The following is a 24,625-nucleotide window of genomic DNA, read 5'->3' on the forward strand; positions in this document are numbered from 1 at the left end:
CTGTCAGTGAATAGGAACTTTCTTCTTACAACCAGAAAATAAAATCCAGCAGCGGCTTCATACATTTCCCAGCTGAGGATCTGCAACAATTGTATCCAGTCTAACCCTTCCCTCTGGACTGCAGACTGATACATCTAATCCCCTGCTACAGTGTATGGGGGGCTTTCACATAGGAGCGACCATCGCTAGTGAGTGGGAGTGGGGCGGGTTGGAGATCCATTCGGAGTAAACAGGCTGTCGTTCCTAGATGTGCCTGTTTACACGGACCGATCTACACGCAGAAACTGAGAGACAAACAGGGAGCAAACAAATTCATGCCGGGATGCGGAAATATCGACTTTATAGAATTTAGTGTTATTGATGTGTTTAAGAATCGCCTATTTTCTACGGGAGCGTTAAAGAAAACGCATCGCAATCACATGTGATTTTCATCCGAGTGTGATACGTTTTTAACGGAGGACCGCGTGAAAAAAAGAACCAGGAAGCGCAGAACTGGGAAAAATGCGCAAGAAAAGGAGCAAGAAAAAGCATGAAACTCGCATGAAAAACGGTCAGTTTTTCTCTGACCAAAATCGCACTCGCGATTGTATTGCGGATTCCGTGATTGCCGTCTGCGCAGACGATCCACATTAAAACATTTCAATTTTTTTTCCTTCACGCTCGTGCACATGCATTGTGTATTCCGCAAGCAGAAAAAAAATCGCAACGTGTTCCGTTTAGCTGCGGAATCAACGCTGGCAGCCTCTATTGAAGTTAATGGAGGCGTCCGAACCGCAGCCCATCCGCATTAACATTGCCTATGGGCTGCGGGTAGCCGCGTCATCGGTCTGCGCGGCTTCCCATTCATATTCACTGACTGTAAGCGGAGATCTTGAGAAGGAACCTCAGCGGATCCAGTCCTGCTTGCAGTCACCTCACTACCAAGAATAGTTAGGATATTTTATACATATGCTTGCTGTCAGTGAATGGAAAATACAAGAAAGCCGCTGAACCTTTCACTGCACAGCGACTTACTCTTCCATTCTCTTCTCCAATCACTCATCCAAAAACTTTTTTCCAACAGGGAAAACTTTTCCAAAGCGCCATCTGAGCGCGGGACCCGGATATACGTGTCCCATAAACCCCTTTATGGCTCTTCGGGACACTCAGACGCTCTCTTATTACTAAGACTAATATTTCGGGTCCCATTAAAACACCAAAAAAAAACCCACAAAAGGAATCGACCCATAAAATGTTTTACACCTCGCCGTGCGGCCGTGATCGCACTGGTAATGCCGGCCGGGAAGTGGAATTAGCATTTTTATAACCCGGTTGGTGATAGGGAAGGCCCCGCGCCGGTGCTCATTGCGTCCTTTAATCCCAGCCGGGGCTTTTTTATGCCTGAGAGCACCTTATGATGCTGTAACTAACCTCAAACCCCGAGCAGCGGGAGGCAAGCAGACCTCCAAATCCAGCAATGTCATGCTTTACAGGCTCACTCTCTGCAACAGCATGAATGAAGCAAAGAAAAAAAAGTGGTTGCCTTGGAAACACTGGAGTCTTGGTAATTATTACTGTAACTGTGTCTGCACACCCCACCTATAAGAGAGATGAATAATAAATTCTAATCACTGAATGGCAGCTCTCTCTTCTCATTGTGCTCTCTGCTGCACCCTACTGGCCAGAGCTGGGAGCTGCAGCCTACTAACGTACTGGTGGTTTAGTTACTACTTAGAATAGTGTTTCCCAACGTTTTCAGCCTTGGGGTACCCCAGGGAAACATTTTCTTACGTAAGGCACTCCTACCAAAAGGGGGCGTGGTTAGGGGTGTGGCTTATTATGGTGTATGATTTTACCTCCGTTATTCCAGTGGCCCTATAGTAATAGGCCCCCTCACATTGACCCCAGTAGTAACAGCACCCCTTTTTAATGGCCCCTACAGTAATAGCGACCTCTCTCAGTGGCCCCTGTAGTAATAATATCCCCTCTCAGTGGCCCCTGTAGTAATTATCCCTCCTCTCAGTGGCCCCTACACTAATAGTACCCCCTCTCAGTGGCCTCTAAAGTAATAGTGCCCACTCTCAGTGGCCCAGTAGTAACAGAAGGCCCTTTTATTGGCCCCTACAGTAATAGTGATCTCTCTCAGTAGCCCCTATAGTAATAATACCCCCTCTCAGTAGCCCCTATAGTAATAATACCCCCTCTCAGTGGCCTCTAAAGTAATAGTGCCCACTCTCAGTTGTGTCTGTAGTAATAGTGCCAACTCTCAGTGGCCCAGTAGTAACAGAAGGCCCTTTTATTGGCCCCTGCAGTAATAGCGATCTCTCTCAGTGGCCTCTATAGTAATAATACCCCTGCTCACTGGCCCCTATAGTAATAGCAACCCCTCTCAGTGGCCCCTATAGTAATAGTACCCCAGTAGTAATAGCACCATCACAGTGCCCTTTATAGTAATAGTGCCCACTCTCAGTAGTATTCCAAGTAGTAACAGAAGGTCCTTTTATTGGCTTCTCTAGTAATAGCACCCCTCTCGGTACCCCAGTAGTGATAGTGTCCTCTTTTATTAGCACCTACAACAATAGTGACCTCTCTCAGTGGCCCCTATATTAATAGCCCCCCCTCTCAGCAGCCTAAGTAGTAATAGTGCCCCCTCTCAGTGGCCCAAATAGTAATAGAGCCCTCTCGGTGGCCTCAGTAGTAATATCATGTCACAGATGCTCCTGAAGGACCCTGGCATCAAAGCTTCCGATGCCCCATAGAGCCGGCCACTGACACCCACGTCTCCTTTCATATGTTCCCATAGTGCCTCGCTGCCTTGCATGCCCCTAAATGGCCCCAACCTCAGATTCCCCCATATTGTGTGATGTCACCGCCCCTCCCCAAACAGCAATATGTGGCCTCGCTGCCCCTTTTCCTCTTCCCCAAAAAACAGGAGGTAATAGATATCTTACTTCCCAGCACAAGACTCCTCACGGCCACTTACCGGTGCGGGTCCAGGGAGCAGGAGTGTGCAGCGCCTCTCCCTCCTCTCTGCAACCTTGCAGGCGGTGCGTCCCCAGGCATCATTGGAGGATGGCCGGCGCATTCTGCTTCTATTGGACCAAAGTCAGCCGCCCCCCCACCCCCCGTACTGATCTGCTGTCGGCAATGAGGAGGAGGGGGAAATCTTAACGGTGCCTGACTTATTCTCCCACTGAGAGCGGCGGCACCCGACTGACTTGGACGGACGTCATCTGTGAAACTACAAACGCCATTGGTTGGCATTGGTGAATCCAGATGAGCGTTCTTTTTCGAGGACCGATTGCATAAAAACCCTCTTATTTTCATCTGTTTTTATGGACCAAAATCATCCATTAAAGTCTATTGGTTTGCGTAAAAAAGTGCCGCAAATATACAGTTGTGCGTATTCACTCCATTTTTTTTTTTTTGCGCATGTTGCCAGGAGATAATGGGAAAAAAAAAAAGTCCTATTGACTTCCGTGATAGAAAAAAAAAATTGCGCAATTTTACTGCGGGCGGCTCCATGCGAGATTAATTTTTAGAAAAAGCATCGCTGCCGCTCAAAAGTCGCGAGAACGAAGCCACGATTTTCTCACGGCTAAAATGGTGCCGATATCCAACCCCGCTCTGCGGCAGCTGCATATATCCGTAGTTGCAGCACTGAGTCCGGACGTTGATCTCGCAGCACGGACGCCTTTCTGTAAGAGGAGCGAGTCACTTATATCTGCGGCTGTAGCGGAGCCCCGTTTTGCCGCGATGTCCGGAGAGCCGATGCGCGGTATTAATAGGGCGGCTGGTAAACCCGGGGCGGCACCTGTAATCGCAGGGAAGCTACACGGAGGACCCGACTCATGAGGACAGGCACTTCCCACATCTGGCTTTAGGGCTTCTTCATATCTGCGCTCGGGATCTTCATCGCTCTGGTCTGACTCTGGAGCAGAAAAACGGAATTAAACATTTCCCATCTTTTCTCGTAAGACGGGGCGCTTCCAGTTCGCATCCGTTCCGTTGTTTCCATCCGTAGAACAGAACAAACGGCTGCAACTTTATAACACCAGAAAGCTGCTGCAAATACCGGAGATTCATAAATTCAGGTTATACACAGGAAGCTACATGTGGGGGGGATCAAGTCAGAGATGTATAGTGGGACGGGTTGTATATAGTAGATTACATGTGGGGGGATCAAGTCAGAGATTATAGTGGGACGGGTTGTATATAGTAGATTACATGTGGGGGGATCAAGTCAGAGATTATAGTGGGACGGGTTGTATATAGTAGATTACATGTGGGGGGATCAAGTCAGAGATTATAGTTGGACGGGTTGTATATAGTAGATTACATGTGGGGGGGATCAAGTCAGAGATATATAGTGGGACGGGTTGTATATAGTAGATTACATGTGGGGGGATCAAGTCAGAGATGTATAGTGGGACGGGTTCTATATAGTAGATTACATGTGGGGGGATCAAGTCAGAGATGTATAGTGGGACGGGTTGTATATAGTAGATTACATGTGGGGGGGATCAAGTCAGAGATGTATAGTGGGACGGGTTGTATATAGTAGATTATATGTGGGGGGATCAAGTCAGAGATGTATAGTGGGACGGGTTGTATATAGTAGATTACATGTGGGGGGATCAAGTCAGAGATGTATAGTGGGATGGGTTGTATATAGTAGATTACATGTGGAGGGGATCAAGTCAGAGATTATAGTGGGACGAGTTGTATATAGTAGATTACATGTGGGGGGGATCAAGTCAGAGATGTATAGTGGGATGGGTTGTATATAGTAGATTACATGTGGGGGGGATCAAGTCAGAGATGTATAGTGGGATGGGTTGTATATAGTAGATTACATGTGGGGGGATCAAGTCAGAGATGTATAGTGGGACGGGTTGTATATAGTAGATTACATGTGGGGGGATCAAGTCAGAGATGTATAGTGGGATGGGTTGTATATAGTAGATTACATGTGGAGGAGATCAAGTCAGAGATTATAGTGGGACGAGTTGTATATAGTAGATTACATGTGGGGGGGATCAAGTCAGAGATGTATAGTGGGATGGGTTGTATATAGTAGATTACATGTGGGGGGATCAAGTCAGAGATGTATAGTGGGATGGGTTGTATATAGTAGATTACATGTGGGGGGATCAAGTCAGAGATGTATAGTGGGACGGGTTGTATATAGTAGATTACATGTGGGGGGATCAAGTCAGAGATGTATAGTGGGATGGGTTCTATATAGTAGATTACATGTGGGGGGATCAAGTCAGAGATGTATAGTGGGACGGGTTGTATATAGTAGATTACATGTGGGGGGATCAAGTCAGAGATGTATAGTGGGACGGGTTGTATATAGTAGATTACATGTGGGGGGATCAAGTCAGAGATGTATAGTGGGACGGGTTGTATATAGTAGATTACATGTGGGGGGATCAAGTCAGAGATGTATAGTGGGACGGGTTGTATATAGTAGATTACATGTGGGGGGATCAAGTCAGAGATGTATAGTGGGACGGGTTGTATATAGTAGATTACATGTGGAGGGGATCAAGTCAGAGATGTATAGTGGGACGGGTTGTATATAGATTACATGTGGGGGGGATCAGGATATTGGGTCAGAGATGTATGGAGGGGACCGGTTGTATATAGATAAGGTGACCAGATGTCCCGATTTAGGCGGGACAGTCCCGCTTTGGGACGCTGTGTCCCACCTTCCGTCGGGACCAAAGCGGGACAGGCTTTTGTCCCGCTTTCTGGTGACATCTGGTCACCATTAAAGTGATTACCTGGCAAGGCGCTGCAGCTTCCCGCCCGGTAATCACTGTGCAGCGCCACGGCCGGATACACACACTGCAGTGTGTGCCACGGATCCTCCCTCCCCTATCCTCTCATCTTTGGTTCCGCAAGTGAGGAGAGCAGAGGGGAAGAGGGGCTGCTACAGGTGCACAGACTTCCGTCAGCCGGCAGCAGCGCTGAGAGGAGTGTCGGGGCTGTGAACACCAGGAGGAGGGTAAGTATATTGGGGAGTGCTAGTACTATGGGGCTACTGTGTGGGGGGCACTATCATTGCTGGGGCTACTGTGGGGTGGGGAGGGGGGGTCACTATTATTGCTGCGTTCACTGTGGGGGAGGGGGCACTATTATTGCTGGGGCTACTTTTGGAGGTCACTATTATTGCTGGGGCTACTGTGGGGGGGGGTCACTATTATTGCTGGGGCTACTGTGGGGGGTCACTATTACTATTGGGGCTACTGTGAGGGTCACTGTTACTACTGGAGCTACTGTGGGCGGGGGGGTCACTATTACTACTGGGGCTACTGTGGGGGGTCACTATTACTGCTGAGGCCACTCTGCATGTGGCAGCGTACCTTAAGCTGACTTAGGATATGTTTATACGTGGCAGAAATGCTGCGGAATGCAGCGTCCCATAGGGAGACCCCGGACACCTGACATACGTGGGGAGCTGGGAGGGTTAAGTGATGGCTTGTTACGGCGGCACTTACCTGGCTCCTTCCGGGAGGGATAACACGCAGCCAAGGCCAGAGTATCACAGCAGGCCACCAGAGACACCCCTAGGATAGGGAATTCCAATAACACAGGAGAATAGGGGTTGTAGTTGTCATGGGTGACACCACCATTCCTACACATCAGAATGATCTTCGGGGGAGAATAAATGCAGACAGAGACAGTCTTTCAGTACCTTGGGTCCCTAGGAACGGTTAGGGCCCAGCATAAACCTTTACTTGATAAACTTGAAACAATTCTACAAGGCAGTTCACTTTAAGGCTTTGCAGTGCAGGCAAATGACTTTCAAACGTAATAAAGATTATTTTCTTGTAGTACCTCCACCCCGACTCAGAGATGTCTGGGTGTGACTATTAAAGGGTGTACCTCTATGCAGTTATCCTGGCTGTGGCTGGCCGGGTAGGAAAACTCAGACAATTAAAGAGATAGTACCTCTGCACTGGCCTTAGCAGAAGAAGTAGTTGCTTACAATTCCTCTCTCACTCCACTCACATCCAGAATTCAGACAGCACAGGAAATCTCTCTTCCTCTTCCATCTTTACCACAAGGAAGCTGAAGGTGCTTCCATGCGGCTCTGTGCTTTAGACTCTCTCACCTCCAGAAGATGGAACACAGGTTGAAGCCCCTCTCCCGCTCTCAATCGCTCCTATTTATACCTTCTCTCGCCACGTGACATGATAGACTTGATACATTTACATGCAGGCTTGGATTTTATTAAAGTTAACCTCTCAAGCGCCGCAGCTGTGCAACACACACACTGGAAACGACAAGACAGGTTTTGCACAGTGCATCTACATAAGACAAACATGTATGACATTTACGGTGTACCGGGCCACTACACGGAATGTCTGTAGAAAATTCTGCATCTAAAATAACGGCCGTAATCCGTACCACTGCTGCGGATTTTGACTGGAAATGAGCCGTGTACCCGCAGCTGATGTCATAGTATGCGGCGCTCCCCCTCACCTCCTCCGAAGGCTTCCCGCTGTCAGCGCTCCCCGGCTTACAGTTCCCAGTGGCCTGGTCAGGTGATGCCGCTATAGGCCATTGGGAACCAGAAGTTGTGGAGCGCTGACAGCGGGAAGCCTTCAGAGGAGGCGAGGGGGAGCGCAGCATAGTATGACATCAGCTGTAGATACGCGGCTGATTTCCAGTCACAATCTGCACCAATGGTACGTATTTTGACTGTTTTTTGAATGCAGAAATGCTGCAGAATTTGCTCCCTGTCCTTTTTAAAGCAGCGCTGTATTTTTAATAAAGACGGAGGTAAAATCATACATAGTGATAAGCCCCGCCCATGACCACACCCCTTTGTCCCGCTTTGACCCTTGGAAAATCTGGTCACCTTAGTATAGATTACATGTGGGGGGTATCAGGATAGAAGGGCGGAGATGTATGGAGGGGACAGGATGTATATAGATTACGTGTGGGACAGGTGCATAACTATTGGGGATGCAGGGGGTGGTTGCACCTGGGCCCGAGAGCCTTAGGGGGTCCATAAGACCTCTCTTCTATATAGGGAGCCCAGTACTATGAATAAACCATTATAGATGGGGCCCCTGGGTTTTGCATTGGGGTCCACGAGCTTTAAGTTACACCTCTGATGTGGGAAGGTATCAGGATAGAAGGTCAGAGATGTATGGGGGGGACAGGATGTATATAGATTACATGTGGGGGGTATCAGGATAGAAGGTCAGAGATGTATGGGGGGGACAGGATGTATATAGATTACATGTGGGGGGTATCAGGATAGAAGGTCAGGGATGTATGGGGGGGACAAGATGTATATTGATTACATGTGGGGGGTATCAGGATAGAAGGTCAAAGATGTATGGGGGGATAGGATGTATATAGATTACATGTGGGGGGTATCAGGATAGAAGGTCAGGGATGTATGGGGGGGACAGGATGTATATAGATTACATGTGGGGGGAATCAGGATAGGAGGTCAGAGATGTATGGGGGGACAGGATGTATATAGATTACATGTGGGGTATCAGGATAGAAGGTCAAAGATGTATGGGGGGATAGGATGTATATAGATTACATGTGGGGGGTATCAGGATAGAAGGTCAGGGATGTATGGGGGGGACAGGATGTATATAGATTACATGTGGGGGTATCAGGATAGAAGGTCAGGGATGTATGGGGGGGGACAGGATGTATATAGATTACATGTGGGGGGTATCAGGATAGAAGGTCAGGGATGTATGTGGGGGACAGGATGTATATAGATTACATGTGAGGGGTATCAGGATAGGTCAGAGATGTATGGAGGGGACAGGATGTATATAGATTACCTGTGGGACAGGTGCGTAACTATTGGGGATGCAGGGGGTGGTTGCACCTGGTCCCGAGAGCCTTAGGGGGCCCATAAGACCTCTCTTCTATATAGGGAGCCCAGTACTATGAATAAACCATTATAGATGGGGCCCCTGGGTTTTGCATTGGGGTCCACGAGCTTTAAGTTACACCTCTGATGTGGGAAGGTATCAGGATAGAAGGTCAGAGATGTATGGGGGGGACAGGATGTATATAGATTACATGTGGGGGGTATCAGGATAGAAGGTCAGAGATGTATGGGGGGGACAGGATGTATATAGATTACATGTGGGGGGTATCAGGATAGAAGGTCAGGGATGTATGGGGGGGACAAGATGTATATTGATTACATGTGGGGGGTATCAGGATAGAAGGTCAAAGATGTATGGGGGGATAGGATGTATATAGATTACATGTGGGGGGTATCAGGATAGAAGGTCAGGGATGTATGGGGGGGACAGGATGTATATAGATTACATGTGGGGGGAATCAGGATAGGAGGTCAGAGATGTATGGGGGGACAGGATGTATATAGATTACATGTGGGGTATCAGGATAGAAGGTCAAAGATGTATGGGGGGATAGGATGTATATAGATTACATGTGGGGGGTATCAGGATAGAAGGTCAGGGATGTATGGGGGGGACAGGATGTATATAGATTACATGTGGGGGTATCAGGATAGAAGGTCAGGGATGTATGGGGGGGGGACAGGATGTATATAGATTACATGTGGGGGGTATCAGGATAGAAGGTCAGGGATGTATGTGGGGGACAGGATGTATATAGATTACATGTGAGGGGTATCAGGATAGGTCAGAGATGTATGGAGGGGACAGGATGTATATAGATTACCTGTGGGACAGGTGCGTAACTATTGGGGATGCAGGGGGTGGTTGCACCTGGGCCCGAGAGCCTTAGGGGGCCCATAAGACCTCTCTTCTATATAGGGAGCCCAGTACTATGAATAAACCATTATAGATGGGGCCCCTGGGTTTTGCATTGGGGTCCACGAGCTTTAAGTTACACCTCTGATGTGGGAAGGTATCAGGATAGAAGGTCAGAGATGTATGGGGGGGACAGGATGTATATAGATTACATGTGGGGGGTATCAGGATAGAAGGTCAGAGATGTATGGGGGGGACAGGATGTATATAGATTACATGTGGGGGGTATCAGGATAGAAGGTCAGGGATGTATGGGGGGGACAAGATGTATATTGATTACATGTGGGGGGTATCAGGATAGAAGGTCAAAGATGTATGGGGGGATAGGATGTATATAGATTACATGTGGGGGGTATCAGGATAGAAGGTCAGGGATGTATGGGGGGGACAGGATGTATATAGATTACATGTGGGGGGAATCAGGATAGGAGGTCAGAGATGTATGGGGGGACAGGATGTATATAGATTACATGTGGGGTATCAGGATAGAAGGTCAAAGATGTATGGGGGGATAGGATGTATATAGATTACATGTGGGGGGTATCAGGATAGAAGGTCAGGGATGTATGGGGGGGACAGGATGTATATAGATTACATGTGGGGGTATCAGGATAGAAGGTCAGGGATGTATGGGGGGGGGACAGGATGTATATAGATTACATGTGGGGGGTATCAGGATAGAAGGTCAGGGATGTATGTGGGGGACAGGATGTATATAGATTACATGTGAGGGGTATCAGGATAGGTCAGAGATGTATGGAGGGGACAGGATGTATATAGATTACCTGTGGGACAGGTGCGTAACTATTGGGGATGCAGGGGGTGGTTGCACCTGGGCCCGAGAGCCTTAGGGGGCCCATAAGACCTCTCTTCTATATAGGAAGCCCAGTACTATGAATAAACCATTACAGATGGGGCTCCTGGGTTTTGCATTGGGGCCCAGGAGCTTTAAGTTACACCTCTGATGTGGGGAGGTATCAGGATAGAAGGTCAGAGATGTATGGGGGGACAGGATGTATATAGATTACATGTGGGGGGTATCAGGATAGAAGGTCAAAGATGTATGGGGGGATAGGATGTATATAGATTACATGTGGGGGGTATCAGGATAGAAGGTCAGAGATGTATGGGGGGACAGGATGTATATAGATTACATGTGGGGAGGTATCAGGATAGAAGGTCAGAGATGTATGGGGGGACAGGATGTATATAGATTACATGTGGGGGGTATCAGGATAGAAGGTCAAAGATGTATGGGGGGATAGGATGTATATAGATTACATGTGCGGGGTATCAGGATAGAAGGTCAGGGATGTATGGGGGGGACAGGATGTATATAGATTACATGTGGGGGGTATCAGGATAGAAGGTCAGGGATGTAGGGGGGGACAGGATGTATATAGATTACATGTGGGGGGTATCAGGATAGAAGTTCAGGGATGTATGTGGGGGACAGGATGTATATAGATTACATGTGAGGGGTATCAGGATAGAAGGTCAGGGATGTATGGGGGGACAGGATGTATATAGATTACATGTGGGGGGTATCAGGATAGAAGGTCAGAGATGTATGGGGGGGACAAGATGTATATAGATTACATGTGGGGGGGGTATCAGGATAAAAGGTCAGGGATGTATGGGGGGACAGGATGTATATAGATTACATGTGGGGGGTATCAGGATAGAAGGTCAGGGATGTATGGGGGGGACAAGATGTATATTGATTACATGTGGGGGGTATCAGGATAGAAGGTCAGGGATGTATGGGGGGACAGGATGTATATAGATTACATGTGGGGGGTATCAGGATAGAAGGTCAGGGATGTATGGGGGGACAGGATGTATATAGATTACATGTGGGGGGTATCAGGATAGAAGGTCAGGGATGTATGGGGGGTACAGCATGTATATAGATTACATGTGGGGGGTATCAGGATAGAAGGTCAGGGATGTATGGGGGGACATGATGTATATAGATTACATGTGGGGGGTATCAGGATAGAAGGTCAGGGATGTATGGGGGGGACAGGTTCTGGACGGACTTGTATATTGTTGATAATATTGTGAACAGTTCTCTGGGCTTTGGGCAGCCCGTGAAGAGACCTGTAAAGGAATAATTAGCTGGGCAGCAGAGTTAAAGTTATGGTTCCACTAAAAGTTATAACTAACTGATCAGGAGGCGTCCAGCCACAGCGATGCCTCATGAATCCTGGTCTGTCATTGATTTGCAAGAATGCTGCCATCCAACAGGTGGCGCTGTAGAGCCATTGTTCCATCTTTCTTATTTGCATATATTTCCCAGAGGAGCATGCATGGCCTTATGCACTCCACTAGATTTGGCAGCCCCATTGAAATTATTGGAATGGCAGCGTGCATGCTCGACACCCCGCCCCATTCATTCAGGGGCCTTCTGGACCCCAGCTTTCATGATCGGTGGTGGTCCCAGCCATTGTAACCCCACCCATCAACTAATTATCCCCTATCCCGACGAAAGGGGATAACATCTCTTGGTGGGACAACTCCAAGGAGAGTGAATTGGGCAGGCACAACAGTTTTGGATGGGGGGATATAGCAGTCTTGGTGGGAGATGATGAGGGCAGCACTAGAAGTTTTACGAAGGGCTGCTGATAAGTCTTTGGCTTTACCCAGAAAGAAACGAGATAGGAAGATGAAACCTTACATTTATTCCACATCCTCTCCACTGATGCCAACAGACTTCTTACATCGATATTCCAAGTTCTGTAAGCCTTGCAAAAAGAAGGATTTCAGTTGTGCCTCAAACCAGTCATCCGTAGCAGCCATGGCATCAGAAATGGTGTGAAATTTGGTCCCCTTGAGGTGTTTCTTCAGGGTTGCAAACAGATGATAGTCGGAGGGAGCTAGATCTGGTGAATAAGGTGGGTGGTCAACCAGCTGGAAGCCTAGCTCCACCAGTTTTGCCGCGGTCTCTTGTGCAGTGTGAGCGGAGGCGTTGTCTTGCAGCAACAAGATTCCTTTGGACAGCTTGCCGCACCTTTTGGCCTTCAGAGCTGCCTTCAATTGGTCCAAAAGTTCAATGTAATACCTTGTATTGATGGTGGAAGCATTGTGAAGGTCGTCCACTAGGAGCACACGATCCTTATCCCAGAACACAGACGTCATCACCTTAGTGGCTGAGAACCACTGGGCCTCCACTCTCTGACTGCTCCCCCTAGTGGTGACTGTATATATCTGTACACAGACGCCATCACCTTAGTGGCTGAGAACCACTGTGCCTCCACTCTGACTGCTCCTTGGTTTCAGGGTCATACACATAAATCCAGGTCTCATCCATAGTGACCGGTCCATCCAGGAAGTTCTTATCAGTCCAGAAACGCTGACAAATGGACCGGGAAGTCTTCACTCGATGCTTTTCTGATCTGTTGTCAAACATTTGGGGACCCACTTTACAGATGGCTTCTTCATGGATAATGAGACAAACACGTTCACCAGAAACCCCCATGATGTCGGCTATTCCTGCAGCTTAAATTGGCCGATTCTCCAGTATGAGGTTGTGCGCAGCATCGACGATCTCCGGAACAACAACCTCTCTCGGTCGTCCAGGACGTTCCTCATCATTGGTGCTGAAGTGGCCCCGTCAGTTCTTATCTGTAGAATATGAAGGGCATTGATCCCCCAATGTCTGCCACATATCACCAGGAATATCCTTCACTGACTCCTTGCAGAAACAAGAATTGTATCACTCCTCTGCTCTCATTTGCTTTGAATATCGCCTTAGACTCCGCCATTTTGTTTTCCCGCGTGCCGAGATCACTGGTCCCATAAGCGTCAAACACAACATTTTGAAAACCTATATTAGACACATAAGGCTTTCATGTGATGTAACATTCGTTACCATAGAAACAAAAAAAGAACACAAAGCCAAAGACTTATCAGCAGCCCCTCGTATTGACTCGAAATTGAGGGAGGAGCGGATTTGGTAATAAGTTTGAGTTGGAGGCGGTGATGGCTTGAATGTGCGGGTGAAATCAAAGATTACCTCAAGGCAGCGGACTTCTGAGACTGTGAGCGATAGATCTGGTAGAGGAAAGTTGGGTGCCCAGCAATATGGTGAAGGTCCCTCCGCTCTCCCACAGTCCTGAAGGACCGATCTGCCTGGTTTTGTAGAGGTGATACAGAAGCAATGTCAGCCGCTTGCTCCGTTCTGGGCTCTAGAAAAGCTGGGTGGTGTTGTATGCGGAAGTCATTATGGCAGCCATAGAGGCCGGATTTCCCAAAAGATTTCCTAAAACGTAACGGACTCTTCATTTTTATATTAATATGTTAAACTTGGGCCACAAAACGTATTTTTTGGGTGAGGGGCTTCGTGATAGAACAGTAACGAGCAGCAGTAATGGTAACTCGATAATCTGCATCATTAACAGCGGACCGCGTACGCTTTTTTTGCACTAATTACGGCTCACCTTGATGGAGACTCGCAGTGACTGGTGGTAGATGTACGGCGAGCGCCCCTTGGTTGCTGTTAGATTGATGGAGCCTCCTATTAATGTGCTGGCGGAGAGTGAACAATTAGCCCAGGCAGGCGATCTATCCATCTCCCCGGACGCCGCGCACGCGTTCCCATCCAGCGCAGTTTATTTAGAACTTAGGACACTTGCAATGATTTAGTGGCGGTGATGAAGGAGGCTCCGCAGGAACGGGCACAGCTCACGTAGCAAGGGTTAATGCGGGTGACCAGGCAGCCATTTGTAAGGGAAAAATATAGCGCCGATCAGAAACTCGGAAGCAGCAGGTTCGCACCTCATCATCCGTTACACTAGACCCTGGCCCGCCGAGCGTCCCCATTAATTACACAGAGGAGGCACATACATAGCGAGCCGCAGTCCATAGATCAGCCTCTTGTATGACGGTTACCGAACGGCTGCGCCCCAGACGAGAAGGGGTTAATGAGAGCGCTGCTGCTGCTTCAGCCTTAGGTTGTATTTACACGTGCGAGTGCGACATCGGGCTGAATTACTTAGACCGATATCGCACTCTCAAACCTGCGAATGTGGGGAAAATGCGCGCAAAAAGGAGCGTGGGTCGAACGGCTTCCATTGACTTTAATGGAATTTGCGCAAAAATAGAGCATGCTGCGCTTTTCCCTACGTGAGCGGAAAATCGCAGCTGCTTTTTGCTTGTGTTTAGGAAAAAGCGCTTTTCCATAGCATGCAATGGAAGGTATTGGCTATGGAACCCGGAGGCGGACGCCCGCTCTCTGGATTTCGCAGTGCAAATCCGATCGTGTGCAGCCGGCGCAGATTCTGCGTCATCGCGCAAAACCTGTGCTGCGCATGTCCGATGGTGAGCCGTGCGGACCATCCGCAGTACAGAAGAGAAGACTGAATGAGAGGTACGCATGGGCGCCAACCTAACTCCTGGCCTGAGAGTTTGTTACAATGTATCAATCTGAAGTAGATTGTTTAGACTGGATACAACTGTAACAAACCCTCAGCTGTGTGTCCATCTAACCCAGGGGGGTCAGGCTCTTTTGGAAAGGACAGCGTGTAGGACTGCTGTAGGTCTGGACGTGTTTTCAGCCTTTGGGTGTAGATAGGAATGTATCATCCACTGACAGCAAGCAGAGGTCTTGGCAACATGTTAGACTTTATACAGAGTGGATGACACAGCAGTAGGATGGAAGACTGGGCAATATATCAGAGCTGGTGGAGAATTGGAGTAGTAGTCCGTGGGTTTACCCTTGGTGGTTTTAGGTCATACTTTACAATTGGGCAGCAGCCTGTGACTCTGTCTTTTGTGAAACTACAACTCCCAGCATGCCCTGACAGCCATTTTTTCAGATTTGGGGGGAAATCTATGGTACTACAAATTCTACTGCACACCTAAAAAACAGGCATCTATGCCTTACATGACATTTAAGTTTTTAGACCTTTTTCATGCCTCAGCTGACAAGTGGGTGTGGCTTAATGGAAATGGGGGCATAACTTAAAATACAATGTGTAGCAACATGTAGGCACAAAAGTTTAAGTCAAAGCAAAAACTGTCAAAGATGTTGCAAATTTATGGTCCATCATTGACCACGTGACCTTTTTAGGGTTCTGTCAGTTGGGTGGGATTTGGCCGCCATTCGTGCCGATTTTGACGCGGGATTGAAAATGGATTTAATTCTTGCCGCAATACCCCATCAAAATCTGCATTTATCCTTGTGGATTCCTGCAGCAGCAATGGATTCCGATCTGTGTTGGGGTATGTCTCGTAGGCAAGTTCGAAGTTTACACTAAGGCTAGGGTCACACAGGGCGGATTTGCCGCGGTTTTGCCGCGGATTGCCGTTGCATATCCGCACTGCGGCAAAACCGCTGCGTTTGCCGTGCAATGCAGCACAAATGAGATTTGCCAAAAAGCTGTTCTCACAGGACAAATTTTTTCCGCACAGCCGCAGTGCGGAAATGCAACTGAGTCGCGGTTTTAAAAGATGCAGCATGTTCATTCTTTGGTCGTTTCCACAGCGCTTTTTTGTCCATAGACCTCTATGGACGCAGCCAAAACCGCACCAAATACGCGACAAATACGCGACAAAAGTAAAAAAGCGCTGCGGAAAAAAATGCTTGCGGATTTTTCCGCACGAAAATCCGCAGCAAAATCCGCAAGCCCAAATTAACCTTTGAAGCGGTTTTGCCGCAGAAGCAGTTCTTCTGCGTCAAAACCGCAACGGAAAAACCGCAGCAAAACCGCAGCAAATCCGCCCTGTGTGACCCTAGCCTAAGGGTGACTGCCCACTACAGTTTTTTTTCCCCTGCGAAATTCGCAGCATTTTTTTTCTGCAGGGGTCTATGGGACTTGTAATGTTTAAATCGCGATTGCGCAGAATCGCGATTTCGCGGTAAATTGCGATTTTTCGCAAACGCGATTTCAACATTACAAGTCCCATAGACCACTGCAGAGAAAAAAAATGCTGCGAATTTCGCAGGGAAAAAAAACTGTAGTGGGCAGTCACCCTTAGGCTAGGGTCACACAGGGCGGATTTGCTGCGGTTTTGCCGCGGATTGCCGTTGCATATCCGCACTGCGGCAAAACCGCTGGATTTGCAGTGCAATGCAGCACAAATGAGTTTTGCCAAAAAGCTGTTCTCAGGACTGATGTTTTCCACACAGTGCCGCGATTTTAAAAGAAGCAGCATGTTCATTCTTTTCTCTTTTCCGCAGCGCTTTTTTGTCCATAGACCTCTATGGACGCAGCTAAATCCGCACCAAAATCCGCAGCAAAAATTAAAAAGTGCTGCGGAAAAAACCGCCTGCGGATTTTTCTGCAAGAAAATCCGCAAGACAAAAATAACCTTTGAAGCGGTTTTGTCGCAGAAGCATTTCTTCTGCGTCGAAACCGCAATGGAAAAACCGCGGCAAAACCGCAGCAAATCTGGGCTCATGTCCACAGGGTGTGTGTGTGTGGGGGGGGGGGGGGTCGGAGTCTGCATGCGGGAGCCCACAGCGGACCCCCACCCTGCCCGCGGCCGAGGACCCTGCTTACCTGTCCAGGTCTTCTTTTTTCTGTACCAGGGATGTGTTCAAAAGTGGCGGCTGGCGAGCCTGCGCAGCGCTTTTTCCTTTTCTTCAAACTCCTGCTTTCCGGTGGAGTCTGTGTCCCACCTGCAGTGTCAGCAGCGGCCAGCCGTGGATCGGACGGCTCCCCTGGACCTCAAGGGAAGCCGTCCGTGCGGGAACCGCAGCAAAATGGAGCATGCTGGAATTTTTTTTTTATCCGCTAGCAGAAACGAGGGATGGTTTTACCGCAGCCGGCTATGGAGGCTTATTGCTGCGGAACGTCCACTCCAGATTCCGCAGCAAAAATCCGCCTGTGGACATTGGGCCTCACTCAGTATTTCCCAACCTCCCGTCCTCACAGCGCCCCCAACAGGTCGGGTTTTCAGGATTTCGGTAGTCTTGCACAGGTGATAGGATTATTACCACGAGGTCATCGCTGCAGGATATCCTCAAACCGTGACCTGTTGGGGGTCCGTGAGGCCTGGAGGTGGGGAAACACTGGTCTACAGCACAGGTATTACTTGCGGCTGAGGCTCCACGCAGCTGCCAAGGGCAGTGTAATCTTGGCAATAAGACCGCAAGCGGTACCTTTTACGTGTGAGCGCTCCATTTGGCTGCTGCAGGATCCGTCGGCAATTAGCACGATTACTTGCTGTTACCGTGCATATAAGGCTGTGGTCACACAGGGCGTAAATCCTGCTAAAATCTCACATAATGACCGCAGCAGGAACGCACAGAAATACCGCGAGATTTTTGCGGCAGAAACGCGGCTTCAAAACCCGCGCTGTGTGGGCTTTGAAGCGGCTTCGCCACCTGCATTCCGCTGCGGCCATCTCTCCCCATAGACAGGAGAGATGGCCGCAGCGGAGACGGTGATAACATTTACATGCCGCGGCTTTGAATTCTGCGCATGTCAGTTTCATCGCAGCTTGGCCGCTACAGCTTCTCCGCAGCGTGTGGACGAGATTTCGGCACATCTCATCCACTTTGCTGCTTTATCCCATGATAAACATTGCTTGCGGAATGTCCGTGCAGAAAGTCTGCATGGAAATCCCACCCCGTCGGACCCCAGGCTAATATAGTGCTATATGGGCGGGCTGCTCCTGCTATCGCTCTACCGCTCTTGTAAGAGCAGCCTTAGGCTGGGTTCACACAGGGTGGATTTTCCGCGGTTTTTCTATTGCGGTTTTGCCGCAGAAGAACTGCTTCTGCGGCAAAACCGCGTCAAATGGTAACTTGGGGTTGCGGATTTTTCTGTGGATTTTCGTGTGGAAAAATCTGCAAGCGCTTTTTTACTTTTTGCCGCGTATTTGGTGCGGTTTTGGCTGCGTCCATAGAGGTCTATGGACAAAAAAGTCCGATTGACTTTCATGTAAAAAAAAAAAAAAAAAAAAAAACAGCAAAATCGCGCGAGAAAAGCACAAGTGTGCAGGAGCCATTAGACCCATCAATGACAGAGCATTGATCTGCTGTAGGTCTTCCCATGTGAACAGGCAGAGGTACAGCTGGCCGATGGGGACAAACCTTCCTACTAGCCGTCGTTCGGCCCATCCTCGGACATATAGAAGGGTGTTTTGATTGGCGGTCATTGTATTGCCCAACAATCTGGCAGTGTTAAAGGACCTTAAGGGCATTTCCCCACGGGACGCAATACTCTGCAGAATAAGCTCTGGAGGAATATTCAATATCCAAAATTCGTGCTGCTCACATGTGGATTCCGGTGCGGAATCGCAGATTGGCAACGTTGGAGCAGAATATTTCGGCCCACGTAAAAACACTCTAAGGCTTCTTTTTTATGTTTTTACGCCTGACTGTATATACACGACCCTCTGAGCCATTGGTTTCCAATACATCCGTTTACATGGGCGAATATATGGCGCGTAAAAACGACGAACCGTCAGAAATGGAACACTGAACAAGAATGTAGTGCTGGAACCATCTTACCACAGCTGTTCGTACTACAGGAGAGCCTGAAAACATGGCCTGTTGGGGGTCCTTGAGGACTGGAGTTGGGAAACCCTGCTCTAAGGGGTATTTTCATCTCGGCAAGTTACCCCTATGCACAGTATAAGGCAGTGTTCCCCAACTCCAGTCCTCAGGGACCGCCAACAGGTCAAGAACCGCCGGAGCCGGAAGCCCGCAGGGCGGTAGGCGGGAGGCAGGCATGAAAGGGTTAACGGGGAGGAGAGGCGTCATCGGGCGCAGTGGTTTCTGGGAGGGGGCGGGGCCTCAACCGGGAGGTACTATAAAAGGAGCAGAAGCACGGGAGAGGCCCAGAGCGGCGAAAAGAAGAGGAGAAGCAAGCAAAAGAGCACGAAGCAAAGATCAAGCATCGGGAGCGCTGAAGAGGAGCGGCGAGCGCTGAATAGGAGCGGCGAGTGCGGCGAGCGCTGAAGAAGGGCGGCGAGCGCTGAAGAAGGGCGGCGAGCGCTGAAGTGGAGCGGTGAGCGCTGAGGAAGAGCGGCAAGCACGGAAGAGGGTCGGCGAGCGCTGAAGCAGGAGCGGCGAGTCGGCAGCTGGAACGACAGGTGCGGAGGGAGTGTCGGAGAAGCGGGATCGGCGGCTGAAGGCGGCGGGTGAAGAGCGGTGAGAAGAGCAAGCCGGGGCGGCGATCGGCAGACAGCGGAGAGGGCAGAGGACGCGCGGCTTACCCGAAGCACCGGAAGTCACGTGGGACCCCCGGACAGCGGCAGAGCAGGAAGACTCCATCCTGAGCAGTGAAGCAGGAAGAAGAGGAGAGCCAGCAGCGAAAGCAGCAAAGAAGCGCCCGAAGATCGCAGCACCTGTAGAGATGGAGGCGGTCCTTTCCAGAATCCGGGCAGCGGCAGAAGAAAGAGGTCTGGAGTGGCTCTTAGAGCTTTCAGACGAAGCGCTCGGTGCAGCGGCAGGATCTTCAGCGATTGATACCAACGTGGCATCGGCAGCAACACAAGAAGTGGCGGCAGAAAACGCGGAGATGGCGGAAGCAGATCGGGTGGAAGGAAGGAGGTCAACCAGGGGTGCGGGGCCGGCGGCGGCAGCACCAGCGGGGCACGCAAAAGAGCTTAGGCCGCGGAGGGCCCGTGCGCCAGAGAGATTGAGCCCCGAGCACAGTCCCTCGCGCAGGCAGAGGATGCGGAGTCTCTCCCCGGCCCCCCCGCGTAGTAGGCTCCCCCCGGCAACACCGACAGGCAGGGGGAGCAAGGCGGGGAGAACTCCCGCGAAACGGAGGAGTGCGGCGGGCAGCGTGAGGCCCCGTGCTGAGAGGGGGTGGGGCCAAACGCTAACCTGAATGCAAAGAGCAGAGGGAGAGGAGGTGGCGGCTCTGCAGGACGAGAGCAGCCTTGCAGCGGGTCAGGTGTGGAGCGGCCTGGAACATCTCTGGGTCTGACGGCGAGCGCATCAGGAAGGCGGTGGACATCGACAGAGGTGACCCACGGTCAAGCGGGGCCAAGAAGAACTGAGGCGGTTGCGGTTCCGGCAGATCGGTCGCAGCACGGTGAAGGAGATCAATCGGGAGGTTCGGCGGCTGGTGGGTTCACAGCCCCTACGCAGCCAGGTGAGTTAAGCTCTATGTACAGTATGTCCAGCAATGTTAGCCGCGCAGCGCATGTGGGGAATAGCGTTGCGCAAGTTGCGGGGGGTAGCGCAGCGTCAGGAACCACACCGGGTGTAGGCGGCGAGGCAGGTGCATTGCTGGGGCTTATGTTAGATTTCTTGAGAAGGCAGGGGGGGGGCCACAACCCGTCGCCTGTCGCAGCATGGAGCTCGCCGTGCAGTGCGTCATCCAGCATGGTAGGACCGCTTGCTGGGGGGACTGGGGTAGGACAGGCGATGGGATCCATGCAACCCCCCCCCCGTTGGCGGAGCGGGGGCCCGTAGGGGCCTCACAAGTCACCGGGGAAAGCCTCCAAGCGGGGGCCATGGGGGGTACCACGGAGGTAGGGGCAGCAGCAGGGGTTACAGTGGCGGTACAGACAGAGAAGGACGGGGAGGGTATACGGCTAGATGACAAAGCAAAAGGCGAAGTATACGTCTGCTTTGAGGGACCGCTGGGGGCCCATCTCAAAAAAGAGGTGAGGGAAAAGATCTGGAAGGATGAATATGTCGAGATATTCTCCCTCCTCCCCTTGGAAAAATTCAATTTGGACAAGGGGAAAAGAACGGAGTTTAAGAAAGAGGAGGAGGAGAAGAGGAGATGGCGCCTGATTCCCCAGACGTTCGCTAATTGGCTGCAGGCGTTTGCCATTTTAGCGAGCGTGATAGGCGAAAAAGCGCCGGACAATTGTTCCGGCCTTTTTTGCTATTTGGACTCAATAGGTGAGGCATATAGGGTATACGGGGGGCAGACCTGGCTGCGCTATGATGAGCAGTTCAGGCAGCGTAAAGCGGTGCGCCCATCTATCAGATGGGAGCATAAAGACATAGGATTATGGTTGAGAGTAATGGCCCCCGCGCGATTTGGACAGCCCTTTCAGGGCAGTGCCGGGTCGTTCGGCCTGGCCTCTAGTTCGGCAGGAGGTCAGGGGAGCTCAGCGGGGGGAAGTAGGCCTGGGTACTGTTGGCAATACAATGAGGGGCAGTGCAAGTTCGGTGCAACCTGCAAGTTTCGCCATGCCTGCTCCCATTGTAGCGCAGGGTCCCACGGGGCATCGAAATGTTTCAAAAAAGGGAAAGGAAAGGGTCCCGGCGGTTTTACAAAAAGGGATGACCCCGGTGATTCTGGAAGAGATGGTACCTCATCTAAATAGATACCCTGATAGAGAGAAGGCGGAGTTGCTTTTTAGGGGTTTTAGGGATGGTTTTCACATCCCGCCCCCGTTACATGGGGTCCCCTTTTCGTTGAAAAACTTGCGATCGGCGTTAGATTATCCGGGGGTGGTGACGGAGAAGTTAAAAAAGGAAGTGAGCTTGGGGCGCATGGCGGGGCCGTTTAAAGAACCGCCGGTGCAAGATTTCGTGGTGTCTCCTTTGGGAGTGGTTCCAAAGAAGGAGCCGAATAAATTCCGGCTGATTCACCACTTATCGTATCCAAAGGGGGCATCGGTGAACGACGGAATAGACCCTGAGCTATGTTCGGTGGTGTATACGTCGTTCGATGCGGCGCTTCAGTGGATTAGAAAGTACGGGAAAGGAGCATTGATGGCGAAGGCTGACGTTGAGTCGGCCTTTCGCCTGCTCCCGGTAGCACAGGAAAGCGTTAGGTTGTTGGGGTGTTTTTGGGAAGGGAGTTATTTTGCAGATCGTTGTTTACCCATGGGATGTTCCATCTCATGTGCATACTTCGAGGCATTCAGTTCATTTGTAGAATGGGTGGTGAAGGATACGGCGGCTGTGCAGTCGATCATTCATTACCTGGATGATTTTTTGTGTGTGGGGCCCGGGGGATCGCCAGTTTGTGCGAACTTGCTGGGCACCTTACAGTGGGTGTCGAGGCGGTTCGGGGTGCCGTTAGCACCCGACAAGACGGAGGGGCCCACTACATGTCTAAGTTTTCTGGGCATCACCATTGATTCAGTGGCAATGGTGTGTCGTTTACCAGAAAATAAGTTGTGTGATTTACGAGAGGAGGTACGTGCGGCGCAAAGAGGAAAAAAGATCACGCTAAGAGGGCTGCAGTCACTGTTAGGCAAGCTGAACTTTGCCTGCAGAATCATGCCCATGGGCCGGGTGTTTTGTAGATGGTTGGCGTCAGCAACGGCGGGGATTCGGGCACCACATCATTTTATCCGTTTGGGGGCCAGTCACAAGGCAGACCTTGCAGTGTGGTCCACCTTCCTTGAAAAATATAATGGCAGGTCGGTAATCATAGGGGAGGTCAGCAATAATGTGGACTGGGAGTTATATACTGATGCGGCAGGGAGTGCAGGGTTCGGGGCCTATTTTCAGGGTAGATGGTGCGCGGGGGAATGGCCGGAGCGGTGGAAGCAAGAAGGATTGGTACGGAACTTAGTGCTATTGGAGCTATTCCCAATAGTGGTGGCCATCACGCTGTGGGGTGACCACTTCCGTGATAAAAAAGTAAAATTCCACTGCGATAACATGGGGGTGGTGCAGGTAATTAACAGCCTTTCGGCATCATCCCCCCCTGTGGTAAACTTGCTGCGTCAGTTAGTGCTCCAAGCATTGTCATTGAATATGTGGGTAGTGGCGGCTCACGTTCCAGGTGTCGAGAATTCAATTGCGGATGCTCTCTCTCGGTTTCAGTGGGAGCGGTTCCGGACACTGGCGCCGGGTGCACAGCTGGTGGGGAGAGAATGCCCGGATCAAATCTGGAACGTGGTAAGCGAGCAGTGGGGGGCCTGATAGAGCGGTCACTGGCTCGGCGAACTAGGGCAGCGTATGGCGCAGCATGGCGGGAGTGGGAGGAATGGTTGAGGAAAGGGGGGGGGGGGGGGCACATTCAGAGGACGATAGAGTAGGCCTGCTGTTGAGCTGGTTGGGGAGAAGCGCGGAATTGGGGAGGTCAGTGGCACAGGTTAATCAATATATAGCGGGTATAGCATTTGGTTTTAAGTTAAGGGGGGTGGGGGATGTGACAAAAAATTTTTTGGTAAAACAGGCATTAAAGGGTTTAAGGAAAGGTAGGGGGAGTTTAGACACTAGGCGGCCGGTTTCCTTTGACGTCTTGGAGAAATTGGGTAGAGCATTGGACATTGTATGCGGGAGTGAGTCTGAGAGGCGGTTGTTCAGGGTAGCCTTTTCACTGGCATTTTTCGGTGCATTTAGGATAAATGAGTTGGTGTCTCCCAGCAGGACTTCCGGGGGCGGGTTGCAAGTAGGAGACGTAAGGGTGATAGAAGGGAGGTTGGAGTTGCGGATCCGTCGATCTAAGACGGACCAGCAGGGTCGGGGACAGGTAATCCAGCTAGGCGAGGTGCCAGGGGCCTTTATGTGCCCTAGGAGGACATGGGAGCAGTATAGTGGAGGGTTAGAATCTCGGTCAGGCCCCTTGTTGCGCCATGAGAATGGCCAATTCTTATCCCGTTTTCAATTCATAGCAATATTTAAGCAGGCATTGGGGGTAGCGGGGTTTGACAAAGAGCAGTTTGGGTCACACTCATTTAGGGTGGGAGCAGCAACGGAGGCGTCAGTGAGGGGCATGGGAGTGGAGGCGATAAAGAGAATAGGTCGGTGGGAGTCAGGACGTTTTGAATCCTATGTACGCCCCCACCTGCTTTAAGCCTAGGGGTGGGGGGGGGGGGACATATAGGGGTGGTTGTTAACAAATTGTATCGTTGTTTTTGTTTTGCAGATGGTCACCCAGCTTTAGTATGGATCTTGGGACATTCATATGTATTCTGGGGGGCGGAGAGAGCGGGGGTGCGGGCCAACGGTAGACAATTAA

Source organism: Eleutherodactylus coqui, chromosome 11 (genome assembly GCF_035609145.1).
Source record: "Eleutherodactylus coqui strain aEleCoq1 chromosome 11, aEleCoq1.hap1, whole genome shotgun sequence".
Lineage (NCBI taxonomy): Eukaryota > Metazoa > Chordata > Amphibia > Anura > Eleutherodactylidae > Eleutherodactylus > Eleutherodactylus coqui.